Source organism: Falco naumanni, chromosome 13 (genome assembly GCF_017639655.2).
Source record: "Falco naumanni isolate bFalNau1 chromosome 13, bFalNau1.pat, whole genome shotgun sequence".
NCBI lineage: Eukaryota > Metazoa > Chordata > Aves > Falconiformes > Falconidae > Falco > Falco naumanni.
In genome coordinates this window covers 22,960,519-22,987,368 of record NC_054066.1, presented here as the reverse complement: position 1 = coordinate 22,987,368, position 26,850 = coordinate 22,960,519, and the positions used below count along the sequence as shown (strand labels likewise).

Below are 26,850 nucleotides of genomic sequence, written 5' to 3'. Positions count from 1 at the left end.
CAGATCTATGGGGTGCCTTTGGACCTGCATTTCGGTGCTAGGAGTCCAGTCTTGCAGTGTTGCTGCAGCAGATTCTGCCTTTTTCCAGTTTCATGTTTCTGGTTATATTTTGGTTATGTACTAAAGCTTTTCTTAGCATTCAGGAGAATAAAAAGCATAACATAAAGTTAACTAAATCCATCCCTGTGGAAACAGTCCTAGAAAGCGGAGCTGAGGTTTTTAGCCTGAATGTTACTGTGAATCTATAGTACTAGGCATAGTTTCATAATAGCTGGCTTCGTCAATTTGTATGTATATTCATCTTTTTCTTCAAACAGTAGTTGTATAAAAGTGGCCTTTCTGCTGTCTGTGTAAGCTCAGATTTTATGTGCCTTCATAACACAATTAAGTTTACCACATTTTATTCCTGCTAGTGCTGCAGAGAGGGGCTGAGTCAGACTGTGTTTATTCTTGTGCTTCATCAGCAGAAATGTTTACCAACTTTCTGGTTATATTTTATTTGTGAAAATGCAGTGAAAGTAATGGGGTTGCACAGGTTTCAGAGGGTTTAGTTTGGCCTGTGTTGTTATTAGCATCGACTGAGACACATGAGCAGGGAATAATCCAGTTAGACTTCCACTGCCCAAGGCTGAATTTTTAGGGCCGACAGGAAACAAATATACACCTTTTAACTTCTAAACTGGGTATATTTGACCTGAACGCCTGAGAGTTACAGTAAACCCAAATCATGGCAGTGTTGGTAGTGTGGCAGAATCGTTTTTTCCCTCTCCTCACAGAGGTTGTGCGTAGATGTCCTTAATCAACTGCGCTCTCTTCTTGTTCACTCTCCTTTCTCTCTTCAAGTCTCTTCTCAGTATGCCTTGGGTGGAAGAAAGCATAGGTGGGCAGTTCGGGTTATAAATACAAAGCCGTTCGCATATGCCAACAAATTAAATTGCAGATACTGTATTACTCCAGCTCCTGGCAGCTTTAACAACTGTGGAACCTTGCACACCATTCCTGGGATGCTGCCTCCCTGTAACAAAGGCTCTGTTGAGTTCTAAAGGACTGTACATTCAATTTGCTGTTAATTCATGGGCAGTCTGGCCATCCACCTGTACGCTGCAGTGTAGCTGATGGTTAACTAGCAGATAATTAAATAAACCTATGTCCTCTACATACCTAAACAACAAAATGTTTATAACTGTTGCTTTGTTGATAGAGAGAATTTTTCCTATTTACTGTTTCTATACTTATCAGATTACATGTAAAAACCATAAAATCCTTTATATTATCCATAAACATAATAAAAAATGCTACACTACATAACTTTGACTTAGTCAATAATTCTAGGCTTAGCCTGAGGGGTTGAAAAGAAAATTATTCCTGTTACAAATTTTAATTATGCCATAAACTTTGGGAAATAGCTATTGATCTTCAGCATCTGGCATCAGAACTGTTGCCTGCTTTTTTTGGTTATTTAGTTTGAGAGTAGCATTGTCATATAAGATAAAAATAAAAAATGTCATAGGAGATGAAGATGTACCATATGCAAATGAGAATATTTTGGTTTGTTTATGTACTAAAAATATTTTATTGCTGAAGAGTTTTTTGTTTCTTACCAGATTTTTTTTAGCTATCTCCAGAGAAATTTGCATTTCAGATGCAAGAAAGCAAATTCTAATTCTATCAAAGACCCTTTCTCACCATGGGACACTATAATGTATACAGTATGTTTCTTGTCTTAGAGGTACATATAAAATTGCAATTGCAATACAACTGGCTTTGTTGTGGAAAAAATATAATTTCAAGGGCCAGATGAGACAAAAGCTGGAACCTTATTTGTGTACTTCTTGCCTTAAACCGGGACTGTTAGACAATTGGTGTTAGTATAAAAAATTTAAGTCCAGCTTAAAATAGTAACATTGAAATTTTGATCTGATCTGGAGTCAGTGGCAAAGCTAGCATTGCTCTTCAGCACAGTGAGCGCTTACTCAGATGTCACAGAGTGGGAGGAAGAGCTTTTTAACAAGTTTGAATTTCTGAGCAGCATGTAACGAGTGCAGCATTAGAAATTCAGACTACCTTTCTAATCATAAGGCCTAGAGCCCGATGTGCTGTTTCATGGCATGTCTGCTTATGCTTCATGAGGTTTGACTGCAGGTGAAAGAGAGAGAACCGAGGTGATCCCCAAAAGCGGTCATTTTAGGTGACTGGAAATACAGGGTATACTCTCCTCAAAATTTCAGTACAAGGATCCTTGTAGGCAGAGTAGGATAAATCTCCCTTTCTGTTCCCCCATTCCAAAATGGTCTTTGAGGAGATGCTGCTTCGTGTCCACCTTTTTTGAGGTAAATGGAGGAAGGGATTCTTTTCTATCCAGGGGGAAACTGGAGTTACATAGAGTAAAATGGGTCAAAGACCTCCAAACAACTGGCCCTTGCAAGGACCATTGAGGGCAACTCACCACAATGGCAAAGAGTGATGGAGACTTGAGTACTGAGGAGGTGCCTATGGGGACCAAAAAGTGCTCCCTGGCTCTCCAAATGTCTACATTGTGTAAAGGAAGGAGGCAGTTTGTGTGATCCTGAGCCTCATGGCAAGTTGGTGCTATTTTAGTTGGCTCAAAACAAAGATGCAGTGAGCCTGATGTTAGTGCCAAATAATATGTTGAAAGGAAGGATGTCTGTAAAGCTATAGCTTGTGGGTAGGCTGGCTGTAAAGGAAACTCCCAGAGCACCCTTGAGAAATGCTGTACTCCTCTCCCTATTTCAGCAAGGGGTAGATGCACCTCTCTCCCCTTGTGTGTGTTGGTTTTACTTATGTTCTCATCTTTTTATCTTCATGCACCCTGTTGGTAGCACCAGTACCAAATGGCATCTGAAGTTTCTCAAACTTTGTGCATGTTACAGTGATGCTGTGACCTCTTACTGAACAAGTAAACTAAGCAAAGTAGGACAAAGATGACTTTGGAGAGGCAGCTTGTAGTAGCCGTTGCCAAATCTTTGGCAGGAAATTGCTTCCCCGTATAGTGTCTGCCAGTGGCGTATTGGTGCTTGAACCCTTCTGGCTGACTTTACTCTGCCTAGCCTTGAACAAAAGGGGTAGAAGAAATATCACTGAGGCTTGCAGGCATTTAATGTGGCCAAACTGACAGGTTGCACTCCAGCAGGTAAACGGAAGCCTATTAAGAACACACAGAGACGAAATGTGTTGTCTGAGCATCGAGTGTTTTGTTAGGATGAACCTCAGTGTGGAAGACAGCTGTGGCCATTTCAAGGACATGGAGCAATGATGCAGTTTCTGAAGGATTTCTATAGCAAGTTCTGAGTTAAATATTTTGGTATAAGACTAAATGTCTAAATCAAAACATGCATCTGCATTCTCCTTATGGAACAAAACTAAGGTGGTGGCTCTGACTGCAGAGCCCTCTCTGTAAAATAAAAACTACCACTCTACTTCTCTGAAGAGTCCTGGTAGTACTTGAATAATATTTTTTGTCTGCTTTCATGTTCTGAAAAAAATTAGATGTGTGAAATGTAAAGCCATTGAAACGCCTCAAAACTTCCCGGATTGAGAACCCAGAGCTGCCTTGATTTTTCATTCCTCTGCAGTTACCCTTTAGCCATGTAATCTGGGCCTTACACTCCAGAAAAGTTCTGCTGTTTATGTGTTGAGCTATTTATTTTGATGACAAAGGGAAGCTCAATACCTTGAAAAAGCGCTAATTTTTATTTACTCCCATTTATTTATGTATTGTTTCTGGCTGGAAGGTCAGGTTTGTACTGCTGCCGTATGCAGCAACTTAAAATTCATGTTGGTGTGTCACTGCAGTTCCTACACTCAAGCCACCACACCAGAAAACTATTAACTTTCAGTTAATGATAACAGAAAATGTTTTATAATAAACTGTGAAATAACCTAATAATCTGCAAAAGGTGTAAAGATTTTATATTAAAATGCAATTAACTTATGCTTTTTTGTTTGTTTGTTTCCTTTTAAAAAATTGGTTATGTAAGACATGCAATTAATTGGCTTTTGCTTTGGAGAGAATTTGTGTTTGCTGTAACATGGTGTCTGCTCTAACAATAGATGGATGCCACTAAATTTTCTGATGTTTACATGCGGGGAGATAGGCGCCTTTAGGTAGGAAGAGAAAGAAGAAAGCGGTAGCTGGCACCTGTTAAAGCAAGGTGCTGAATTGTACTCTGAAGACTCAGAGCCATAGATGGGCTAAGACAGAAGAGGACTTGTTTCAGTTTTTGGTTAAGTAACTGATCTTCTGTATGGGCTTGGGTTGCCCCCTTGTCTGGCTTTGTGCAAATCACTTTTTACTTTAGACTCCCATTTGAGAAGGGCAGGTAGGAACTGCTTGAGCTCCACAGGCATGGTGGGGTTAAAAATCTGTCAGTAATTCTCAAGTGCCTTTATCTTAGCAAAGGTAAACACGATAGCAACAAGGACTACTTACAAGTACCTCTGTGGTTTTAATTGGCTCATTTCTAACAGTAGAAGAGTGTGTTCAAATGAAATGGAAAAAACCCTGTCTTCTGTACAAAAGGAAGCTTTGTTAAGATGTGAGGTTAGAATGTGCTGAGCTATTGAAATCCAAAAGGAAGAGTAAAACTCTTACCATGAAAGATGGGAACTGAAAGGTTGGAAGAGAAAGATGAACAAAACAAGTAATGTGATAATCTGCTTAAAAACCAGTTCTGCTACGGTCATGGTGTGTAACGAAGGCTGGTGGCACCAGCCACTTCCCCTGCGCTGATGGGAACCTGACAGCGGGGAGTAAGTTTCTGCCTTCCTGAGGATGTTTCTCGTTTTCAAGACAGACTTTTCAAATACCCAGCTGGCTGTCCATCTGAGATATTGCAGGCTCTGTACTAATACTAGTGTTGTAAAACAGGTTTAAATGCAAGTCTTGGTGTAATTATTCATGTTTACCTCCTTCCTACCACATGTGGAAGATTCAGGATGGGTTTCTGAGTGAAAGAGGGATTAGTTACTTCAGTGCCCCGTGTACAGCAGTTAAGTGAACACTTTTCCTTTTTTCTTATGCTTTAAAGCTCTATGTCAGTCGAACTATCCCTAAGCACTCTCCAGAGGTGATCTGGAAGCGACAGGTTCCTTGTATGTTACTTCAGTGTTGTGTTATAATTTGTGTTATGACATTTCCAACTCATTTTATAATGCAGATATCTGTTCACTACATAAAAGAATTCTTAAGGGTTTTGGTTTAATATTTTTTTTAAATAATTGAAAATAAAAAAATTATCTACATGATTTGATTTTTAGTTGACTAATGGAAGTGCTAAGTATTTTAAGATGTCAAATGTCTTGGGAAAATAATCTAGGCTCCTGAATTTACATTATCCTAAATACAGTCTTAAATGTGGAAGCTGAGACTTTGCTTATAAATGCAGTTTGTTTTGTTTATTTTGATAACACTGCATTTTGTATTTTTAAGGGCAAACTCTATGCTCAAGTGTTGGCCTGGGTGTCTTAAGAGTCAGGAAACAGCACGTTCTGACCTTCTGGCTTTGCTGAAGGTGTCTCTTCGCATCCTTGAGGAACATCTCAAGGGTCTGTAAACAAGTCTTTCTTACCACTGTGCTCTTCAGCTGAAGATTAGAGATTACAGGTTACGTATGTGTGAATCATGTCCCAAAACTTCATGCTTTTGCAAGCATAGGAGTTAGTGCATCTGTGACTTGAAATCCATCATACTTGGAGGCTTTGTGGTGAGTGGGTATTGTGCATATACACATGCAATATGGTGATCTTGTTTTGCCTACAGCCATTTTTCATAAATCAAGTGTGCAAAACACATTGTCTGCCCCCTTGGATATATAATTTTATTTTGTTAATTTTTGCCCCTCCTAGAGAGCATGACAGAGACAAATGAGTAGTGAGGGAAAGTTGTACAATACCTTTTGCGTGTTCAGTGGTTACACACAAAAGGGCAGTGGTTACAGTTCAGGACTGTTTACACACTAAGCTTAGTACTGAATTCAGCTTTAAGAAAAAATAAATAATAAATATTAGAGATAAGGATTCTTGCCTTTTCAGTATGTGTTTATACTTCTAACCTGGGAAGTTGGTGAAACATTCACAGGCAATAATTGTATTATTTCTCCAGTCATTTACTTTAGTCAAGGAACCTTTCCTGAACAGAGTCTGTGAAGGTGGAAGAGGTGGGTTTTCTTCTTTAGATCTGCCCAGAAGCGAGAGAGGAATAAAACTGATTTTAAAACCAAAAGGAGTCTAAGTATCAAGATGAACGTAGCCTTAGGGTATTGTGTTCTCTGGTTTCTTTTGTATATGTAATGAGGACAGTCCATTGTAGCTTTATTTCTACCTACTGCTTAGTCTTTAATGCAGACTAAAAGAAAATGTTTTACCGAGTTTAATGTCTGTGTCCTAGTTCTGCAGTGTGTATGGTTACTGCTGTGCTCCCTCTAAATGAGGATAAGGTCCAATAAAACCTGGCTTTTGTCTGTTTGTAAAGTCATCTGCTGGGTTTAAGAAACTTGGATTGTTCCCTTTCTGTGTTGTTTTTGGTGTTTTTTTTTTTTTTTGGTTTGGTGTCAGCTGCAGCTGTTAGAACTGGATTGAAACTTTTACTGCAATTACAGCAAAAGTAAATGATGCAGGAAAGAAAAATCACCTTCATATTTCCAAAGTGATATTTTTTTTTTAAAAAAATAAAATAGCTTTTTTTGTTGTCTCAGAAACAGATGTCTGTTTAAACCCAATCATGAACTCATGCTCAGATTTAATTTATTGTTTAATTTTGTACTGGTCTTGTGTAAATAAACTGCCTCAGAGGCAAGTGAAATAGGATTTTTCTATATACTGAAGACTTGGAACGGAGCTGCTTTCAGCAGAGTTAAGCATCCCAGGGAAAGAAACAAAATTGTTTGATGAAGCAGGCTTATGTATATAGAAACTTGTCAGGGTTTAAAAGATGCAGTAACTTCAGTTAAGTCTGAGGAATTGAGTTTGGTCCAAATCAAATCTCAGTCTTCCAAACTCAAACTTCTAAAAAGTGATTTTTGTGCTGTTTTTCTTTCTTGGCTGTGGGAATCTGTGGCCTTGGCGGTGTTCAGTTGTTCCATACAGACTGTGTCTGAGTGCAGACAGGTCTTGAGTGAGGGCAATGAGATACAGCTTGTTTCTTTAATTTATTTTTGACCAGATGTGAAATAAGCCCACTGAAATTTCATGATTTTCATCTTGGTTTTCTGTTTGGAAATTCTTACCTGATAAGCATACACAAATGTTTGAGATTTTGAACCAAACCTAAGCTTTAAAACTTTTTCTGAATTCTAGTCATATTAACGATTATAGGCATTATAAGCAGAATTATACACACGTTTTAACTAAAACTACTTCTCTACTTTGTTCTACCTGTCATAGTTGATTTGAATTCTTCTTAAAAATCCCAGGAAAATTGCCTGCATTTCATTTAATTCACTTGATCTTGTGTATATTTCTTACTCAGAATTGGAAGAGGGAGCAACCCACTGCATCCAGTGACCCATGTCTGACTTTTCAGGAAAACAAAAAAATAAATATGTTGAAATAGGCAAATTGCAGTTTCTCATATATGGGGGGGGGGCGGAGGATATCATCCTGTTAGCATGCTCCTGCTTGACATACTGTTTTAACCAAACATTTTTTTCTTGTTTCATTTTTTCTATGGTATTTATGGGCTAAAAAGTCCTATATTGTCTATATTTTTCATTTTGTGTTAGTTGGTTTTATTTTGGTGGTTTTTTGGGGAAGTCTTTGAATATGCACATCTGTTGTAAAGAGGGAAAACTGATAGAGGCATGATTGCTTACTGTTATAGGAGAAAATTAAAATCCTATATTCCATGGAATAGAATAGGAGCAGAATGCTGAGATAGTATATTTGAAATAGCAGCATTTTAAATGTTACTGGATTGTTCGGTTATCATTTGTAAACCCTGTAACAGTGAGGCATTTCAGCCATTTTACATTACTAGTGTATAAATGTTTAAATTATACCAAGTATAAAGATAAACATTTCTATTATGCTTCAAAATTTGAAGATCATCAGTAATTTCCTATTCTTCATAAAGTTCAATTTCATGCAAGAGTAACTGATGTTTTCAGATGCAGTCAGTGATGCTGTGGCTTCTGCAGAGCTTATAGTTGGTATGAGAGAAAAAATCAAAGAAAAATAATTTTGACTAGCATATGGGTGATTTAGTAAGGCCGTTGTGACAGTGTATCCCATATTGTGTTATTAAACCCAGGCTTTATCATATTAGTAATTTTATGTATCATCATAATTGTATAATTATTGTATTTTATATACCCAAGTTCGTTCCTATTAGCTTTTAGTCTTAGATCATTAAAGGCAGATTTTGAATTCCATGTGAATTAGAATACATTTTTTTCTTAATCAGGTCAGTCTTTGCAAAAAGCTCCTGCTAATTTAGACGTCACCCATTATAAAAGTTTTTCTTTCTCAAATCAAAACTCAATATTTCTAAGAAATTTGTTGTCTTTTTGTAATTAACTGCAACTAGGACATAGTGAAAAAGCGTTTCTAACTGTTTTAATAGTCCTATTTGAAATTACTTTCTACTTTCCTGTAATGAATCAAACTTCTAATGGTTCTTCCTGCTTGCTAATTTGCATTGTTGTCTGGTTGCCTTGCATTTAATCAGCAAGAGTAAACTGTTAACATATCACCAGGAATCTGTCAGGAGTATCTATGTAGCACCCTGACTGTTGACAGGGTATGGAAATTCACTGGAAATGATGGGCTCAGTCCACTGGGGATTTTGTCTCTTGTCACAAACACAATGACTGGCATCTCAGAATCTTCAAGTAGAAGATGCAGTAACCCAGCTCTGGTACCAGGGCATTGTGCTTATCTAGCACACCACCTGCTTTCTCTCTGGATTAGTATGCTCTCCTTATTTTGCTGTCTACCAGTAAGCAGCAGAAATATGTTTATTTTGGTAGTAAGCATTTACAGAAATGTCTGTTCCTGTATTGTTGTTGGTTTACATTTACTGTAATAACAGAAGGCGATGAGTTGCGTTGAATTACTTTGCATGGTTAACTGCAAAATGGAAGTTTTCAGGTAGTTCTGAAAAAACCCACCAAGCAGCAGTTGGATGCTTATTTCCTTTAGTAAGAACTTGCTACTTACAAAAATTTTACCGTTGTTTGATGTTATGTATTAGGCAAACTATTGATGGTGAAATTGTGTACTCCCAACTTCCTTGCAGTGCTTATATTGCCATAGTTGCTTTAACACTAGTAACAGTTTGGACGCTAAAAAAAATGAAATATGAGTTAAAACTGGGTTAAAATTTTTCTTCTTGGTAGAAGCCTAGAAACTGTACTGAAATTAGAAGGATTATTCAGTCTTCATTTGATCACACTAATTAAATCCAAATTTTGAAAAATAATTGATCATTGATCATTAATCTTGGAAAAACTAATTAAAAAGTTCTAAAAGAAACAGCAATAAAATGATTTTTCCAAGAGTAAAGATTCCCACCCTCTTTATGCATTTCTGATAAAGGATGGGAGGCTTAATGAATGTGGAAGAAAGAGAGCAAATAAGTCTTACTCATAATTGTTTGCTGCTCGAAATAATGGGAAGCATAATCTCGGTGTGACTGCGTGTCATTTGCTGTCCGCTTGGGCTCTTATATCTGCGAGCTGTGCTAAATTATAAGTAGTCTGAAATTTCCAAGTTCTGCAATACTACAAGGAAGAATTTCCCAGACCTGCTAATCCTAGTTTGGGTTAGGTGTTTGCCTTTTTTTTTTTTTTTTTTTTGGTTTTTTTTTTTTTAAATTGCTTTTAACTACTTCTACTCCCAAATTAATTCTTTCAGTTTTTTATTAGAAAATGAAGTACTTTGCAGGGGGAAAGGTTGTCATATTGGAATGATGTGATAAACTCTGTCCCTGTTTGCCTGTACCAGGTCTCTTTGCCTATCACACCACCAATAAGGAAATTTGAGTGGTTTCAGCCATCTGGTCATACCCTCTTTACTAATTCTCAGACAGTGGTAGCATGAGAAGACAAATAACTCTTCTTGTATGTCCACTGTTGCACATACTCCACAAATAATAAAGCCGTAGCCTGTCATTATTTCTTACAGTTTAATTTTGCTGTTGCAATATCAGGGCATAAAAAATATGAAGGCATATTGCAGTCTTACTGTTCAATCTCTTGAATTTGTTGGTTTATTTGGATTTGGTTTTTTGGTGTGTTTTGGTGTGGGGTTTTTTTTTGTTTTTTTTTTTTTTTTGCCCTTTATTAGTGGCAGGTCCTCAACAGTATTTGAAGTTTGAAATGCATTTAATAGATTTATGTGATAGGGATGTTGCTGTGCCCTTTCCTAACTTTTCAGCCAGGTTAGCTGTGTGTTGTGTTAGAGGGAGGGAAGAGAGAGGGGACTTTCTCAAGAAAGAGCCAGAAGCTTCGTAACATGATTATAAAAATGATTATTGTACACTGCTTGCATTAGGACAGTGTTAAATGCGCATTAGGGCTCTGAATTGTTAGCCGTTATGAACCTGGCTGCAGTTGGCATACAACTTTTTTCCTGCGTGTTTTGATTTGATGCAGTCATAAAAGTGTAAAATAGAAATGGTAAGATTCTAAGAGCAAAAATAACAACAACAACAAAATATCTGTATTTTATTGTCCTTTGCCAGGGCAAAATATTTTTTTTTTCTCTCTTCCTGTTAAGAGACAGAAAGCTAATCCTACCCAAGACACCTTTTTTAAGTGCTCACAGAATAAATTACACCGTAGAGACTCAACCTGCAGTTACAGCTCAACGTTAACGTGATACCATATATTAAAGTGGTGAAGCTACACTGAATCGCAGCCAAGTGGCATGCATTGGTAGGAAGGGCGCTTATGGGATCTGAAAGGTTTTTTTCTAAACCTGGGGCCTGAAGTGACATACCTGGACCCTAACTGGGATGTCAGCGATCTGTTGTCACGTTAGTAATCTCCCAGTGCATGAAGGGCCCGAAACCGTGCTCCGAGAGGTCTGTGCAGAATCCAGCAGTCCTCCCTCTTCCCCATTGTCGCGTGTTTCCAACTGTATTGAAGCCAGGCAAGTTTGTGAAAGTGAAACCCCTTTTTTGATCCTTCTCCAACTTTTTTTCCTTGAGTTGTATTTTCAGTCAGGTTCAAGAATATTACAGCTTCTCTAAGTTTACTGGTGAACTCTGAACCATTGCAGTTTACTTAAAGAATGCAGTAATCCATTAAGACTCCTAAAACAGTCAGTGCTGACAGAAACATTGCTGATGTAAGGTTACCGCCAGCTACAGCATCTCTATACTGTTCCTATTCTAATGTCTACTTGGCAGTTCAAAGTTCATTATGGGCTGTTCCTCTCTTGAGAAATGCATTGTGTGCTGGGCACTCAACATTACACAGAGTTTTATTCAGGAGGTGCTGGTAACAGACTTGATTTGCCAGTTTGCTTGATGCTAGATCATGTTTCTTGCTTTGCAGGCCATTCAGTGTAGAAATTGGCCTAATTTACCTCAATTTAAATGTTAATGATCCACTTTTTCTCAAAGCAAAGGGAAACATGCACAATCGTTCTGAAAATAAAGATTTATTCTCCTGACAATCCTAGTAATAACTTTATGTCTAAGAATCCCCTTTACATAGTTGTTTTTCTCTTTGGCATTACGCTGTCTTAGGTAGGCAAGTTTTTAAATGCATCGTTCAGAGATTAAAACTTCTGACTCAATTTGACAACATACACACTTTTTTTGAAGCCAGTAAAATCAATAAAAATTGTTTGCTTTTCCTGTTGTCAGGGTTTTTTTTGTTTTTTGTTTGGTTTGTTTTTTTTCCCCAGCTCTTTAATAGTTATGGGAGCTTCAAAGTGCTTTACGAATTTTGGGAGTGGAAATGTTAATATTTTACCACATGTGCAGTGGAGTTTTATTGTATGCTTTACTTAGAAAAGTTTGTCCACCTGTGTTTATATAATAGCACGTTTCAGAACCCTTACTTAAATTACGTGCTGAGGCTGTTGAAAAGCTACGTAGTAGTATAATAGAAAGCAATCCTTGCCTTGTCGAGCTTCCTAAGTAGGTATTTATTTGGAATAGAACAGAATTGAGTATACATGGTATATAATAAGTAGTTATTTAGGATAAAGCAGAACCAGGTATACATGGTACTAACCGGTGGGTGGAGGAGAAACCCGTAGGTGTAGTTGGACGAGCATGGGGCCTCTGGGCATCCTGGCTGGCTGCCCAGGTGAGGGGAGCGCAGCCCCCTGTGTGCAGCCCTCCTGCAGCCCCCATGGGCTTGAAGCCAGTGGGAGTGTACTGCTATTGTGAAAACGTGACTGGGACCTGTGGATTACTATATTCTGCCACACTGTGAGGAAGGGAGGTAAGATTTTTTTACTTCTTTCGGATTGTCATTACCAGGCTCTGCCTAGTGTGTTATAACAAAGTACAGTTGCAAAGCTGGTGCTGGAGGGGAATGCTGATGAGCACCAGTCATGTCTTGGTAGCAGGCTGGACTTGGTCTTTCCATTAAAGGACATGATTAACTATTCTGTTCTTTAAAACATACACAAACATACTAATTTAATATTTCAAGTGGCTGTCAGTGCCTCCTCCCTCCCTCCCTTCCTCCCTCCCTTCCCAGAAAAAAGGGTGAGGGTCACCTTGCTGTCTTCAAAGCTCCATTCCCAACATCCATCTCCTCAGGTCCCATTCATGTAATGGAGGGGAAGGACATACCCTACGAATCCAGGAATCATGCTGGATAAAATTAGGTGAATGTTTATATGATATTTATGTGAATGCAAGTCACTAAGCCTGTCAGGATGCTCCCGTACCTTTCATGTCTTCCCACGTGCTGTGAAGATGGAGAATCTCTCACGATTTTTACGTTGCAACTTCATGTTTATTTTGCAGGGCAGATGGCAGTTTTTCTCTCTGAGTTTATCAGTCTGTTGAAGTGGTTTGTAAAGGTCAGTCATTTTAAGTTGCTCTCTAATTCTGCATTAAATGGGCGCATGTCTACCATCTCATATGCAGTAGTGTAAATAAAGTTACTTGTTCTGAATAAAATGAATGGGCATATTACAGAAAATGCTAATGCATTCTGAACCTAAGAAAATAAGTCTGCTTTCTTTTGAAATGAAAGTACTGTTTCTGTTTATGATAACAGCGGGGGCTGCCATTAATTTTTATTTTGTTGTTCAAATATTCTTTATACGCAAAGGTACTAAGCCAGTTATAATTACATCACCACATTTGCTGTTTGGAATATCATTTATTGGCTTTGGATTAGGAGTCTTAATTACTTGATTGCTGTATTTTGGATTTGGGTAAATGTCTCTTCATTTTTGTGGCATTCCAAGTGTAATTAATATCAGCACAAAATACTGAAGTCATTAGCCTTTAGTGTTCAAAATTTTTCTTTTTTTGTCAAGATGGAAGAATGTGTCAATAAGAAAACATTTTCATTTCAAATGAATGCTCATAAATATGTAGAAATTCCAAAGCAATGAATTGTTTTTATGAATTATAATAGATGGTATGGTGCAGCATTATGCAAAGGAAATGAATGGCATAAATTATAGTGGTATATTAATTCATATCATTTCCCCTGTAGCTCATTCCATATGTGTTAATCGCATCTGTGTGCAACCTAGTCAAGACGTTGTCACACACATTGTGAATCTTTTCCTACAACACTGAAACTCATCCTTGACTAAACTGGAATATGGAAGCATTTTTAATGGTTCTGATCAAAGCTGTAGCACTGTCTTGGAGAGGCTGAGGAGGAGAGGTTTTCTCTATCTGCTAAACAGTGTAAGAGAAAGGCTGTAACAACAAATACTGATGCATTTTAATGCTGTGTTGTCATTACTGTTGTTTCTTACTACCTCTTAACTACACTAAACTTTTCACTATGTTAAAAAAAAAAAAGTTAATGTAGAAAGTGACCAAGTAGCTGTTTATGTTTCATTCTGCATCTCCTTTGTTGAAAGGGACCTAAGTAAAAGAGTATTTGGCAGAGAGGTATTACTGCTTTATATAGTTATTTATTGTGCATCAGTGGTAGGGATAGAGCGTTGTGTGTTGTCACAGAGTGAATTAATATATAATAATAGAAAGTGTATTACAGAATTTGTAATAGACACCAGTGGACGGGAATTTTCTGTCTTAATCTAAGATCTGCAATCAGAGGAAATTGTGGTGTTCAAGGAGAGAATAGAATCGTCGGCATAGGGAGACATGTATTCAAGATGGAAAGTTTGCAGTTGTAACTTAAAAAAAAATGTTTATACCATCATTCAAGTGTAGCTACGGCTTCAGAAATAGTCAGAAGGCTGCAGGAAGACCTATGTGCTGAACTGGGGAGGTGATTATTACTGGTCAGCTTCAATGACTTTCTTCAACAGTGTAGAAAAAACAGGTTCAAAGCAGAGTCATGCTGAGCTTCAGATAGATAGGTGCTCATAGGGGAGAAAGTGGAAAGGAATGTAAGTAGAAATGAGTCAGTGAGTTAAAGCTAGCAGAGGTGTTTTCAGCCCGGTGGCTGTGGACTCAAAAGAGTTAGAGGACTCTTCTAAGGATCTCTGAGGTAATGAAGAAAACCAAAACTTGTCAGCTGGCCTAAATTCGCTACCCAGGAGTCTGAACTGGCAGGAGAAATTGTCAAGGGTCAATAAACTGGAAACTCCCTAAGTTAGAACCCAAGTACCCAGACCCATCCTCAGTTAGATTTGTTGGAAGATTAATTACTAATAACTGGTTGGATACTAGATTACTTCCCTACCTACGCTTTTAATCAACTGCAATTAAAATTTTGAATTTGGATTGCACTTTTTACTGATGGCTTCCTACAAAGTGACATTGCTTTTAAAAGATGCTGTGCTGCTTTGATAAGAAAGTTAACTTCTTTTTAAACAGAAAGACCAGAAAAAATCTCTGTCCAGTTGCTTTTTAATTCAGCTATATTTAATGGGAAAATTAGCCTTCAAAAGATATCTAAATTTTGCAAAAAGCAGAACCTAAGATTCTCTAGTGCATTCAGATATGCACAAACGGGCACTGTAGAGCAGGTACCTGGGATTCAAACATCATGTCACAGTTATAAAAGGATATCACATGGACGTTGTACAAGACATTTTCAGAACTTATTTCATTGAAGTATTAAATCAAGAGAATATTTAAGATCATTCCTAATTTCCAAGGTAGTTGTTTATTAGAAATTGAGTATAAGCACCGATCTGTGGATTTAAAACAGCAAGTTGCTCTGAAATCAGAAGTATTAACAAGTTCACTAACTTTAGGCATCCCTGAAGTTCACAATAGTTTTTCACAGCTCCAAGAAAATACCAGCCTGTGATTTTCTGTTGATTTAAATAAAACAAAATTATGTCCCCCAAATGTATTTCCTTTGAATAAGAAAAATAATCATTTCCCTCTCATGCACCCTGTGCAATGCAGTATCACGCAGCAACATAGGAACCCTGCAAGAACTGGAAATCATGTGTAGATCTGAGGCCAGTTCATCTTGCAGCAGGTAGTGTGAAGACACCAGGTTACTCAGTGTTTGTTTACATGTCTCCACGTCATTTCATGTGACATGATGGCAACATGCCTTTCAAAACAAATCTATTTCAATTGAATGCAAATTCATGTAGCGCAGGAAGCAGTGGCGCCTAGGAGGAATGCAGGTACATAACCAACTGCAAATATTTTCCAAGTATAATTGATTGTTCTTTCTTAGAGGTGTTCATAGAGGAAGATGTCTTTCACTTTAGAAAAAAAAAACCCACAAACAAGCTTTAAGTATTCTGTTGATTTGCCTTTTAAAAATAGACATGTTTTCATACTAAATGCCCATTGAGTAAGGACACTTTGAAGTCAGTGGCCTAAAGGCATTTGTTTGTTCTTGCATCAATTTTCAAATATTTCCTTCATTCCTGACTTCTTTTTTTTTTAGATGCACATTCTCTACCCAGATTTGGGCTAGCTCCTTGTATCAAAACCAGTCTCCCTCCTTGTCCTCTTAATTTCCTTTATGCAGATTGTAACCCACAAAAGAATAACAAATATACAGAAGAGTCAAATAAAACAAATCTACAAAGAAAATCTGTTCATAAATGGAAAACTTAAACAGATTTTTAGAAAAGAGACTTATTTTCATTACACTTGTGCCTATCTTTATGTTTCTTGAAATGGCTAGAACTAATATCAAAGGTTACATGCCATATCAGTAGGCTTGTGGGGTTTGTTTTTAGAAAAGAAAAGGCTCTGCAGCTTGGAGATAAAATGTAATGTAGTAGTTGCTAAGGTAACTGCATGTTTTTGTGAATAGTGGAACAAATTAGGTGAGCAAAACATCTGTAAATTGTTAATACGTAGGTTAGAGCTGCCCTTAAGCCTCAGGAATTAACCTTTTCAGACCTGCTGGCGAAGCCAAGGAATGTGGGGGAGGAAGAGTCCTGCCGCGTGCTGCAGTGAGTGCTGTCGCCTCTCCCGGCGAGGCGGGTGGCTCTTCAGAGGGTCTGCAAGCAGGGAGGAGCCCGGCTTGCATGTGAGCGTGGGAACTGGTGCTTTTGGGTCATCTGGAGCAATAGAATGGGTTTGTTTGTGGGCTGCGTTCAATATGCTGTCTTATCTTCTGCCTGTAGTGCCAGCTGGCCTGTGGGTCTGCAGGAAGACAAGCTGAGTGGTCCTGATCCAGAGGAGAGTCCTTGTCACGTCTGGCTGTGTGAGGACTGCTGCATGTCCTGAGTCCTGTGTCAGGGACGGCCAGTTCTCATTTTCAAGAGGTAGCTCTTGGTTAGAGTGTGCTCCTGAAAAAGAAATACAGACTTGGTCCCTTGGGGAGATGCCCCTAGAGGCTGCGTGTCTCCCACCCCCATACATCCAATGTGCCTCTGAGAACGCACAGTAGCTGAGCGTGTATGCAGTTACCTTTGCTTCATCTCACACCTGGACAGCTTGAAGTAGATGAAGCCTAGGCATTATTGTCAGCTGCTTACTGGACATAACCTGCTAGCTCTTTGCCAGCTACTGGTGACCCGTAGGACATGTTTTGAAAAGGTCCAAAACATCAATTTTGCAGGATGAAAGCGTGATGTTGTTACATGATTACTTCAAAGGGCGATGGCTTGAGACTCCAGTCAAAATCTGGCCCGAATCTACAGAGAGGTAGCTAGGAATTTTTTTGGGGAGGAGAAGCTTATTGGATTTCTTCTGGCACACAGAGGCTAAAGACTAAAAGTGAGAGCAGTAAAAATAGCAAATACCTTAATGGTTCCAAATCCTTTAACAATAAAAAAAATATGATTGGCCTCATTGCCATTCAGAGCAGGGATTATTTTCCAGAAGAAAGTCAAAAAGTCCAGGTGTGTCTAGATCTCAATGATTTTATGTGCCCGTATTTCTGAGCATCCATCTCTGGACTTAAAAAAATCTTTGATTTCTACCCTTGACACCTCTGCCTTGATTTCCACAAATTGAACCAAAGGTGTCTTGATAAACAAATAAGCTGCAATCTTTTGAGTTTTGCTGAATACAAAGAACCGGCAGTTCATAAGTAGATACTTAGTACAGGGATGAGGCCCTTTTTCGTCACGGTATCTTGTGGTTAATTATCCAGATGGCAAAATCATCTAAGCTCGGCATGACAGAGCAGGATTAGCAGTTTCTGTGTAAGACAGGAGCAGAGAGGTTACAGGGTCAGGATAATTTGAAAAGTGGAGGCAAAGCTTTGTATGATTAGTTTCCAATGTTAGTCCTTTACAAGAATACAATTAATTATCGTTATGTGGAACGGGAGGTGAGGGGAAGCACCTGGGTGTTGAGAACTATGTCTTCTTCCTCCTATAAGGCACATTCTTAATCCAGGGCATGAAGCATGCAGCTACCTGCTTGGGAGGACAGAAAAACAGGGGGAGCTCTGCAGGCAGCTCTGTCAAGACCACGTTCGTTGAAGGTCACCCAGACTGATCTGAAGGCGACTCGGGCATGCCAGGCTCCAGCTGACTGGTTTCCTCCCACCACTAGATATTATGAGTAAGCTGTAGCTCCTGCACCAAACGCAGCCCCATGGCTCAAGTGAAGCATCATATGCATGAGAATTGCACTCTCAGCTTCCCAGGAGCTTTTGCTGTTCCTGACAGTGGGCCAATAGGTACCAGTAGAGCTGCACCTGTTATGGGTTATGTTTAGCCCAGCTGGAATGCACAGCATCTTTATTCAGGAGATCATCATTATGTGATGCAGTAGATGCTTTAGCGTTAGTGGGTCAGATTTGTAGTTAAAAAAGAAATAAGTATGTAGCAACTATTAAATTTTAAGTCCATGACAGTACTTACCAATTAGCCATGAGTAACCTGTTGTAGAATTTGGTTTGTTTTGTTACAGTTTGGAGTTGCAGTTGCAAAGATAAATGCAGCCTTTAACTTTCCAGTTTTGTTTGTTTGTTTGTTTGTTTGTTTTTTCCTTAGGAAACTGCTGCAATTGCTCTTACTGAATAATTTAAAGAGCACTTTTCTAAGCATGTCAAAATTTTGACTATTATGTCTTGTATTTAATAGTGTAAACTGACCTTCAATAAGACTTCATCCTGTAGGACAATATTTGTTGAATCTGCCTAATAAATTCAGAATTAGGAATAGATAAAAATAAACTTTAAATTGGGAAATGAGGCATAGACAGAACTACATGAGGTTTGGGTTCACTGGTCTGTACACAGGATCTAAAATATTCTGCAGAGTGCATCCCCATAGACAGGAAGAAATACATTTTAAAATTAGGCAGGTAGCATTTTATACAAAATTATTTGGTCTTTAAGTATAGACTGTCCAGATAAAAAAAGTCTATTTGTCCCAGCTCAGAAATATCCTCCATTTCATTCCTTCTAGCTCAGTGATTACCAGAATCTCATTTTGGAGACACTTTCAAATCCAACCACCTGTGCTCAATATTGGACCATGGGATTCTTAAAGATTTTATGAAAGCGACAATTGCATTGGTCTGACGTTGCTTGCATCCATTCCCATGGTGTTTTCCGCTTCACCTAACTAACTTTTTGTGTCTCTTCAAGACAGTTGCAATCAGAATTGCTTTTTACAGTGAGATTTGAGACCATATGAGGAGGAGTAAGTTATTAGTGTGGGGCCTCATGCAGCCCCATCAATTTTTGTCCTCGCTTTCCCAGAAGTGAGAAGAGGAGATGCTAAGAGCTCTCCCACAGAGGGTAGGACTTCGGGCACTGGGTTAAAAATAGAGGCAGATAAAGAAACAAAACCCAGTTTTCTTCAGCTCTCAGTTTTGTTATTTTAGGTGGTAAATGCTTGTTATATACACCTCAAAACTGCATATCCCACACCTCTGTGATGTGTAGTGATGTGTAGTGTACACTTCCAAATAGCATTATCAGAGTGGGAAGATAACCATTGTCATAAAATATGGATCTTTATAAATATAGTATTGTTTGCGCTCTCTTTTAAAACACATTTATCTGGAGAATTTACTTTCCTGACATCCCTCTTCTCCCACTGAGAGCATTGATTTCTCCTCTGTAGGCCTCCTTTACCAGCAATGTTTTTTTTTTTTCCTTTTCCGCCCCTACTTTGCTTACCCTAGTTGTTTTGCTGTTAAGAATTCCTCCATTTCTTTCTGGTGATCTCTTAATTAAAAGCCATGAGCCTTTAATTATTCTACAATTCATGCAAGGTCTCTTGAGAGGATAAATGCTGTCAGTTCATGGCAGATGTTGACACCTGCATAATTTTTACCACCTTTTGGATGAATGGTGATTATTTCTCAGAAGAACAATCTCAAAGCTTTATTGGAAAACTGTTCTTCTTATTGGACTCTAGCAGGAAGATCCAGACTGTTAATAGCTGTCAATCTGAAATGCATTTGGAGCCTATCCAGAAAACACGCTTTTTGCATCTTAAACAGAATGTATGATTTTACATATTGGAAAAAAGCCCTCTCTGTGGACAGCAAACTTTATTCAGAAGAGTTGGACCTGACAGGTAAAACTAAAGTAAGAATTTCCCTTTTTGTAATAAAGTCTGTTTGTGATCTGTCAGTTGGAGAAGTGGAGTTGACCAAACCTTGAAGTTCAGATATAATAGCTAAAACCAATATTCTGGTCTTCATCTTCTTTACTGGTATTTCACTAGTTTACTGGATCAAAGGAAAGACAGGTGGAGCAAACCCACTGCTGCTGAAAGTGTGGCAGAAGAATCTTACACTGTGGGGATAAATACAAAATACAAGGGTTTGGGATGGATAGAAAGGTGTTTCTGTGCCTGATGACAAGGGGCTGTGACAGCAAGGCAAAGAGAGCCGGAGGTGTGTGTCCCTCCACCTTGTGTGCAGTTCCTTAACTAGCAAGAAAGTGTTGACTCCCGTGTAGAAGGTCATAACTCCTGGACTACCTTGATGCTCTTTGGATCAGGGAGGTTTTTTGCTTGTAGACAGTAAAAAAGAAAAGCAAAAAAAAAAAAAAAAATCACCCCAGTAACCAGAGACAAGGTAGTCATAGTGGCAAGTGGGAAAGATACCCATTATAAGGTAATTCAGACAAGTAGTTGTGGATTTAAACCACAATGAGAGTTGTGGGTGGTTTTGATAAACAGGAAAAATAAATTCAAGAAACACTTTGTGTCCAGTAAATGGACAAATTCTGGAGGAAAAAAACACATTACCTTTGTTTGTGAAACTCATAACAATTATTATGTTTTTAAGAGGTTTTGCTGCAGTAATAAATGTACAGTGGAATGTATATGTTTGTCCAGGGCATTCATCTGGTTGAATTTTTCAAATGTCATTTAAATGTGCTTCTAATGTGTATTACTTTGTTACAATGTGAAAGTGAAGTTTTCATTCTATACAAATGCATAGGAAAATGGTGTGGTATATTATGGGGTTGTTATAATTAAGAATGTAATACTGGAGGAAGAAGTGCTGTATAATATGGGAGGTGGGCAGGATTTCAGAGGATGTAACAGTAACTGTGTCATTTCATACTTCAGTAGATAAGTAGTATTTTCTAGCAAGACTACTATTTTACATGGAGCCATAGTGTTTGTGAAGGGTTGAGGCATGGTGAAAGTTGAATTTCTGTTTGAATACTGTACTGCAAAAGCAATGCTCTTGATGTCTGAATTGGCTGCTAGTTAGTTTTAGATTAAAGTGCATAAACTCCTTTTCTTTACTCTTCATAAGGAGGTTCACAGGCATTAAAAGCATGTTCTCTTTCTGGATTAATAAGTACAATGCATTCCCTGGAATAATCAGAAAATGGAAATAATTGGTAGTACTGAATTATTTACAGGCTGGTATTCTCAGTCAAATATACTGCTGAGATGTATTTTAATAACTTGTGGTAATAGTAACTGACATAACTGAATTCATTGTCCAGAAGACATAAATGTTCGAAAACAGGGGTTAGCTTTCTTGCTTACTGTACTTTAGAAATTTGGAAACAAGCATCTAAGTTGGATTCAGGTTAATGTGTGCTGTGAATGCAAAAGTCGGGTGCTGGAGAATATGCTCTTGTAGGCTGTTGTTCCTGGGGGCATGTGTTGAAGGTTTGTGATGCAACTATTGTGTGGAGTGTAGGGTTGAAATTAGAATCTGTTGACTAGAAGGCCAAAAGCTGAGAACGTAGATCTAATGGTTGTAAACCTAAAGTTTTACAGAGATTTTATTTGCATATAGTCCTAGAATTCTAAAACTGTTCTCATACCTCTGAATCACTAGCTGAAAAGCTAAAAATGTGGAGCACAATAGGGCTGGAAGACCTTTGGGAGGACAGGATGACAGCTTCAAGATGCAACCATGCTGCTACTTGTGTTACTGTTGGTATATTGCTGATATTGAGGAGTACGTACCGAATTCGGAGAGGTTTTGGTTGATAATTGAGGCCCAAGAAATTTGATGGGCAGAGAGTATTAACTGTTAGGACATCTAGCATGTACATTTAATAGGCTATCAATATGGTTGTGCAAAGGGAATGGCTTTTTTTATTAAAAAAATACTATAGATGATAAATTAAAGGAGAAAGAAATTAGTATAAAAGGGTCTATCGTTATTTAAAATGCCAAAATACTTTATGAAATGCAGGATGTCCTTCTATTCTAACTGCTGAAAATTCAGAGAAGCCCTTTTGACCTTCTACTGTTTAACAACTGTCAGTGGCTGAGCCATTATATTCATAAGCAGTTTTACAGTATGTCTTACAGTACATCACCGATTTATATTAATACCTTCATACCACAACCTGAAGCACACCTCCTTTCTAATCAAACATTCAGTTACAGGTGGCCTACTGAAAAGATTAATGAAATGCAGACTTTATTAGCCACAGTGGAACATGTAATTTGACTATTGAAGTTACTGCTATTGCTCACCTAAACCCACACCTTTGACCACAGGAATTGAATGTGTTTGATCTCAGGGAGTGCTTAAAGAGGATAATTGGCTGATGCAGAGATTGAGAGCATCCTGAGTTTGGTGGCACTGTGTGTACCCGGTGAGAGGAGGACTTGCCATTCTTTCCCTCTTTCTGCTGTGTTCCTTTGGACCAGGTTACAGGTGAAGACTTGCGTTGGCAGGGCTGCACGCTCAGAAATTGTCTGTCTTGTGGCGTCCAATTAGATGTTAGTCAGGTCAACCCATGGGCTGCAAAAGAGAATTTCAATGGTTGAGAGGGAAAGCAAAGTCAGACTGGTTATAAATAAATAAATAAATGTATATTTATATATATATATAAAGTGCCTATCACCATATTGGTAAACATTCTTTGGAACCACTTTTGACGGCAAGACTGGGTTTTCTCCTGCAAAATGTATAGGAATAACTTGAACATAGCCTTCTGGTAGGAATAGCAATGAATTGTTTAAATACTGATCCAAGTAAGAAATAGTTGTATCATAGCATACATTTTAATTATTTTTTTTATTATTCGCTGGACAATACAGATCTCCTTCAAAGATGCTTGTAAGCCTATGTGGCAATTCTTGCTCATTTGTCTTTTGTACTAGATCCCAGTGAAAAGAGACTTAAGAGGTAAACCAGCATTCTGTATCCTTCTGACTTGCCTTCAGATTTGTGCATTTTTAAAACAGACTTTTTAATAGAATGGATTTGTGTGGTGAGGCTGTGTCTGTAGGTGCTTGTTTTTGTGTTCAGCATTAGAACAGAGAACATGCAGTTTGTAGAGAAAAAGGAGCCCAACAGCAGGTGGAGCAATGAACTATTTACATCGTTGTATTCTGATATTGCTTGTGCTTTTTTTATCTTGTACTTGCTCCGTCTCTTTTCCTCAGGCTGTTCAGATCAATTGTCAAACATCTGCCTGTCAAAAAAAAAAAAGAAAAAAAGAAAAAAAAAAAAAAAAAAAGGTCGCCTTTCTATTTGGAAGATTAATTGAGTTATTTCAGTCACAGGAAAGTTGCCTGCTCTTGTAAAAATAGGAGGAGAAGGGACACAGATACTAACAGCTATTGATTAATAGCGGATGTGTATTCAACAGGATGGAAGATAAACTGCTCTTTCCAGGGATTTGATAGATGGGGTGCTGGCTTCCCAGCTTCCTGGGGAGCACTGCAGGCACCTCTGTCAGACTGCAGAGGGTTGTTACCTAATGAATTTCCATTGATTACATGATAGCAAGCATTGATCAGGTCTTTGTTGACAGTCAAGTCCCTACTGCTGCTGCTGCTTCTGCTGACCTTCCTCCACTACAAAATAACTGTTTCCAAAGGCTGTTTCCCCCCATTTCTTTTCTTTTGTGCTATTCCTTTGTGCTATTAAGGACCAACTTCAAACGATGCACCTACCTAGAAAAGATCAGAACCTAGAAAAATCAGCCCAAAGTGCATGCTCTCTTTATCAATTACTTTGTTTAATGCGTAAAGTGTCCAGCAGAGTGTGTAATCCAGTGTTTTGGTCAATTAGTAAATCAATGTAATCCAAAGCAGATTTATAAACTGCACACAGACAACCTGGGGAACAGGATCTTTAAAGCCGATAGCATCAGCCAGCATGTCTGAAGTTAGAATGACAAAAGGACTGGTAAGAGAGTAACTAAATGCTAGATTGCTTTGTAATGCCATTGCGAGTAAAAGGGACTCTGCTTTTACAAACGACATGAGGAAGAAGCATTGTTGGCCTACTGTAGTGCTTTTGTGATTTTGTGTACATTAGCTGTATGTAGATAGATAGCTACTTCTACTAGAAAGAGTAGAGGAAAAATATAAAGCAGCAAAGAGATTGATAGTAGAACTAATAGGGAACTGCATAAAACAGTAATTCCTAATCCACTTGCAGAGGAATCCTGAAGCATTTCAGATGCTCTCTGCACATCATAAACCATAGAAGTGGTTCAGGTTTTAGTTCACTTCTGTCATTGGTATTGCGCTTGTTTGTCTTGTAAAATTAATTATTGACATTTTTTGCATGTACTTGAGCTGTGTTGTTCTTTGGATGAAATCTGGATTTATTTTTAAAGATTCCCTGTCACCTTTTATTCCTGCAAGTGGCCAGATAATTCTCTTGAATTTCACACTGGGGCTCAGCCGTGGCTGCATTGTAGTACTACTGCAGACTGCCTTGTGTGAAGGCCACATCAGTTGCAGATCATTGAACTATCAAGAACTGTGTAGGACCAACTAGCTGGATGTTAACTTCTTGGTGGGTTGACAGGAATTTTCCTGGTTGTTAGCAACAGAGGTCAAACTAACACACAAGTCTCCTTCTGTCCACAGAAAGTACTGTGCATTTTTGGCTTGGTCTTGTATTGTGCTGAGCACCACCAGTAATATCCAGTGGGCCCACCATTTTATTTTGAAAAAAACCACCCATATATAAAGGGCAAATTTGATCAAGATGGCAAGTAGCTATCTGAAATCCAGCTCTTTACTATTGTGGGTTGTGAGTGGCATTTTCTGTTCATCCCTTTGGGGTTTTTTTACTGTCACATGCATGAAAACTGAAGTGGTCGATTCTGGTGCTGGGTCACTGCACCCCAGAAGAGAGACATCAAAAAAGATCATCTGTTCCACCTCAGATTCAGTTTTTGACCACAGCCCCACCAGTATCACTTCTGGCAACTGCGCTTCACCAGGTATTGCTGCAGCAGCTCCGAGCTGGGGGGCTGAGTTGCAGTGCTCCTTAACCAAAGGGGAAAGATTGCATGACTAAGTGAAAGTGAATCTGTTGTATCATAAGTTATGGTTTTTTCTTTCATCACATCAGTCAAATTAAAGTTGCATAAGCATTGGTATTAGTTTCTAAATTTCATTGACTGTACATCTGAAAGAATGCCTGCAAGCAGAGAGAAGTTCATTTAATGAAATATTTAAACATTCTCCTTAACCTCCTGATGCTGCTCCTTAGATGTGTGCGCTGCACACTTGTTCCTGGGAATGGGCTGCATGTTTGCTGCCAGAGAAAAGTTGGTAGAAGTATCCAGAACCATCAAGTTCCTGAAAACTTTCTCTTAGTGAAAGACAAGAATTTCTCCTTAAATCTGAAAGTGATATATGGACGGACATACAATAATTCGCTTTAATTTATGACACTTCACAACCTGTATGGGATTTTTTTTCCTGAGCATAATACTGTTTGAAAGAATTTCCTTTGTAACTAGAAGCTGAGGAAGTAACAATGGCTGTCTTGAGTTTTGTCACAGAGATAAATATTAATGAAATACTTCATATAAGCTATGGTAAAACCTCCTTGAAAATTCAGTCGAATCACTTCCCTTATTACCTGAGAGCTCATTTGTCATTCATGAAGTAGTTCGCTCTTCTGGAGGAGTGTAACTATCTTTTTAAATGAATTTTTTTTGAAAAAGAAATATCTGTTTTGTGTGTTACGTGGTCTCTAACTCATCTTACATGAACAACTCTTTCGATCAATTCCCAAATTCTAAAATTGCTTTAAACTATATGTGTTAGTCACCAACATTCATGATGTTTTAGAAAACAGTTGAGATAATGTAAAACTTACAGGTACTTCCCAGGCATGTACAGAGGAGTATCATTATTCCTGTGAGAAGATAATTTGTTTAATCACCTTGTGTTTTGGGGCTCAGCTGTCTTTGAATGCACCTGAGAGCTTTCCTGTCATAGCATCCTCCCAGCCGGTGACTCCAGCCCCTACCAGATCTACTGTCAGTCACTGAGGTTCTCCGCACTGTTTTTCCTCCTCAGCGGAGCCATACCTGTACTTTGAAGTTACATCGTGTTAGCTCAAGACGTTGTCTTCTGGTCTCTTACAAAGAAATAATAATGAAAATGCAAAGGTCTTCCTGATTCCAGCTCCTCGGGCTAAACCACCTGCTAGCTGTGATTACCTGAGGCTTTCCAGCACTAGTATTTTCCCATACTGCCAAACTTCAAAGGAAATATATTAAATGTTACTCTGTATTAATGATTAATTGTAGGGTTGTATAATGCAGTTTCTGGCTTTTCTTGTCTTGCTTAGAGATTCATGTAACTTTGCCTGTTAATTCATTTAGAAGTTTTGATTTGAGTTTTTCACAAAATGTCGAGGTAACAAAGGCCAGGTAAGTGTTTTTGTCTGGTTTGATCAAAAACCTGTCCAAAATGTGAGGGTTTTCTAAAGGGAGTAATTTTTTTATCCTGTGAGATGTCTTGTGTATGTAATAAATAACGTGTAACACTACTTCTGTCTTCTAGAATTTAAGCAGAATGTAGTTGCTCACAGTTCAAGCCCTCCTTCAGTGTGCTGTTAACCCAAATGTGCTTTCTTGGTGGGCTGATTCTGGCTGTATCCTTGACTCTTTACTTCTCTGGTTA

General features: G+C 38.4%; 1 protein-coding gene across 6 annotated transcripts in view; it reads left to right on the top strand.

Annotated features, from left to right (window-relative positions):
* The window catches only part of NAALADL2 (N-acetylated alpha-linked acidic dipeptidase like 2), a 496,311-nt gene that overhangs the window by 125,401 nt on the left and 344,060 nt on the right, over positions 1-26,850 (top strand). For 2 of the 6 annotated variants that reach the window (XM_040612992.1, XM_040612993.1), the window contains one exon: positions 12,950-13,005. The exons of the other annotated variants lie outside the window; for them this stretch is intronic. The gene's annotated coding sequence lies outside the window, so the exon portion shown is untranslated. The remainder of the gene's footprint in view (positions 1-12,949; positions 13,006-26,850) is intronic. 6 annotated transcript variants of the gene reach the window in all.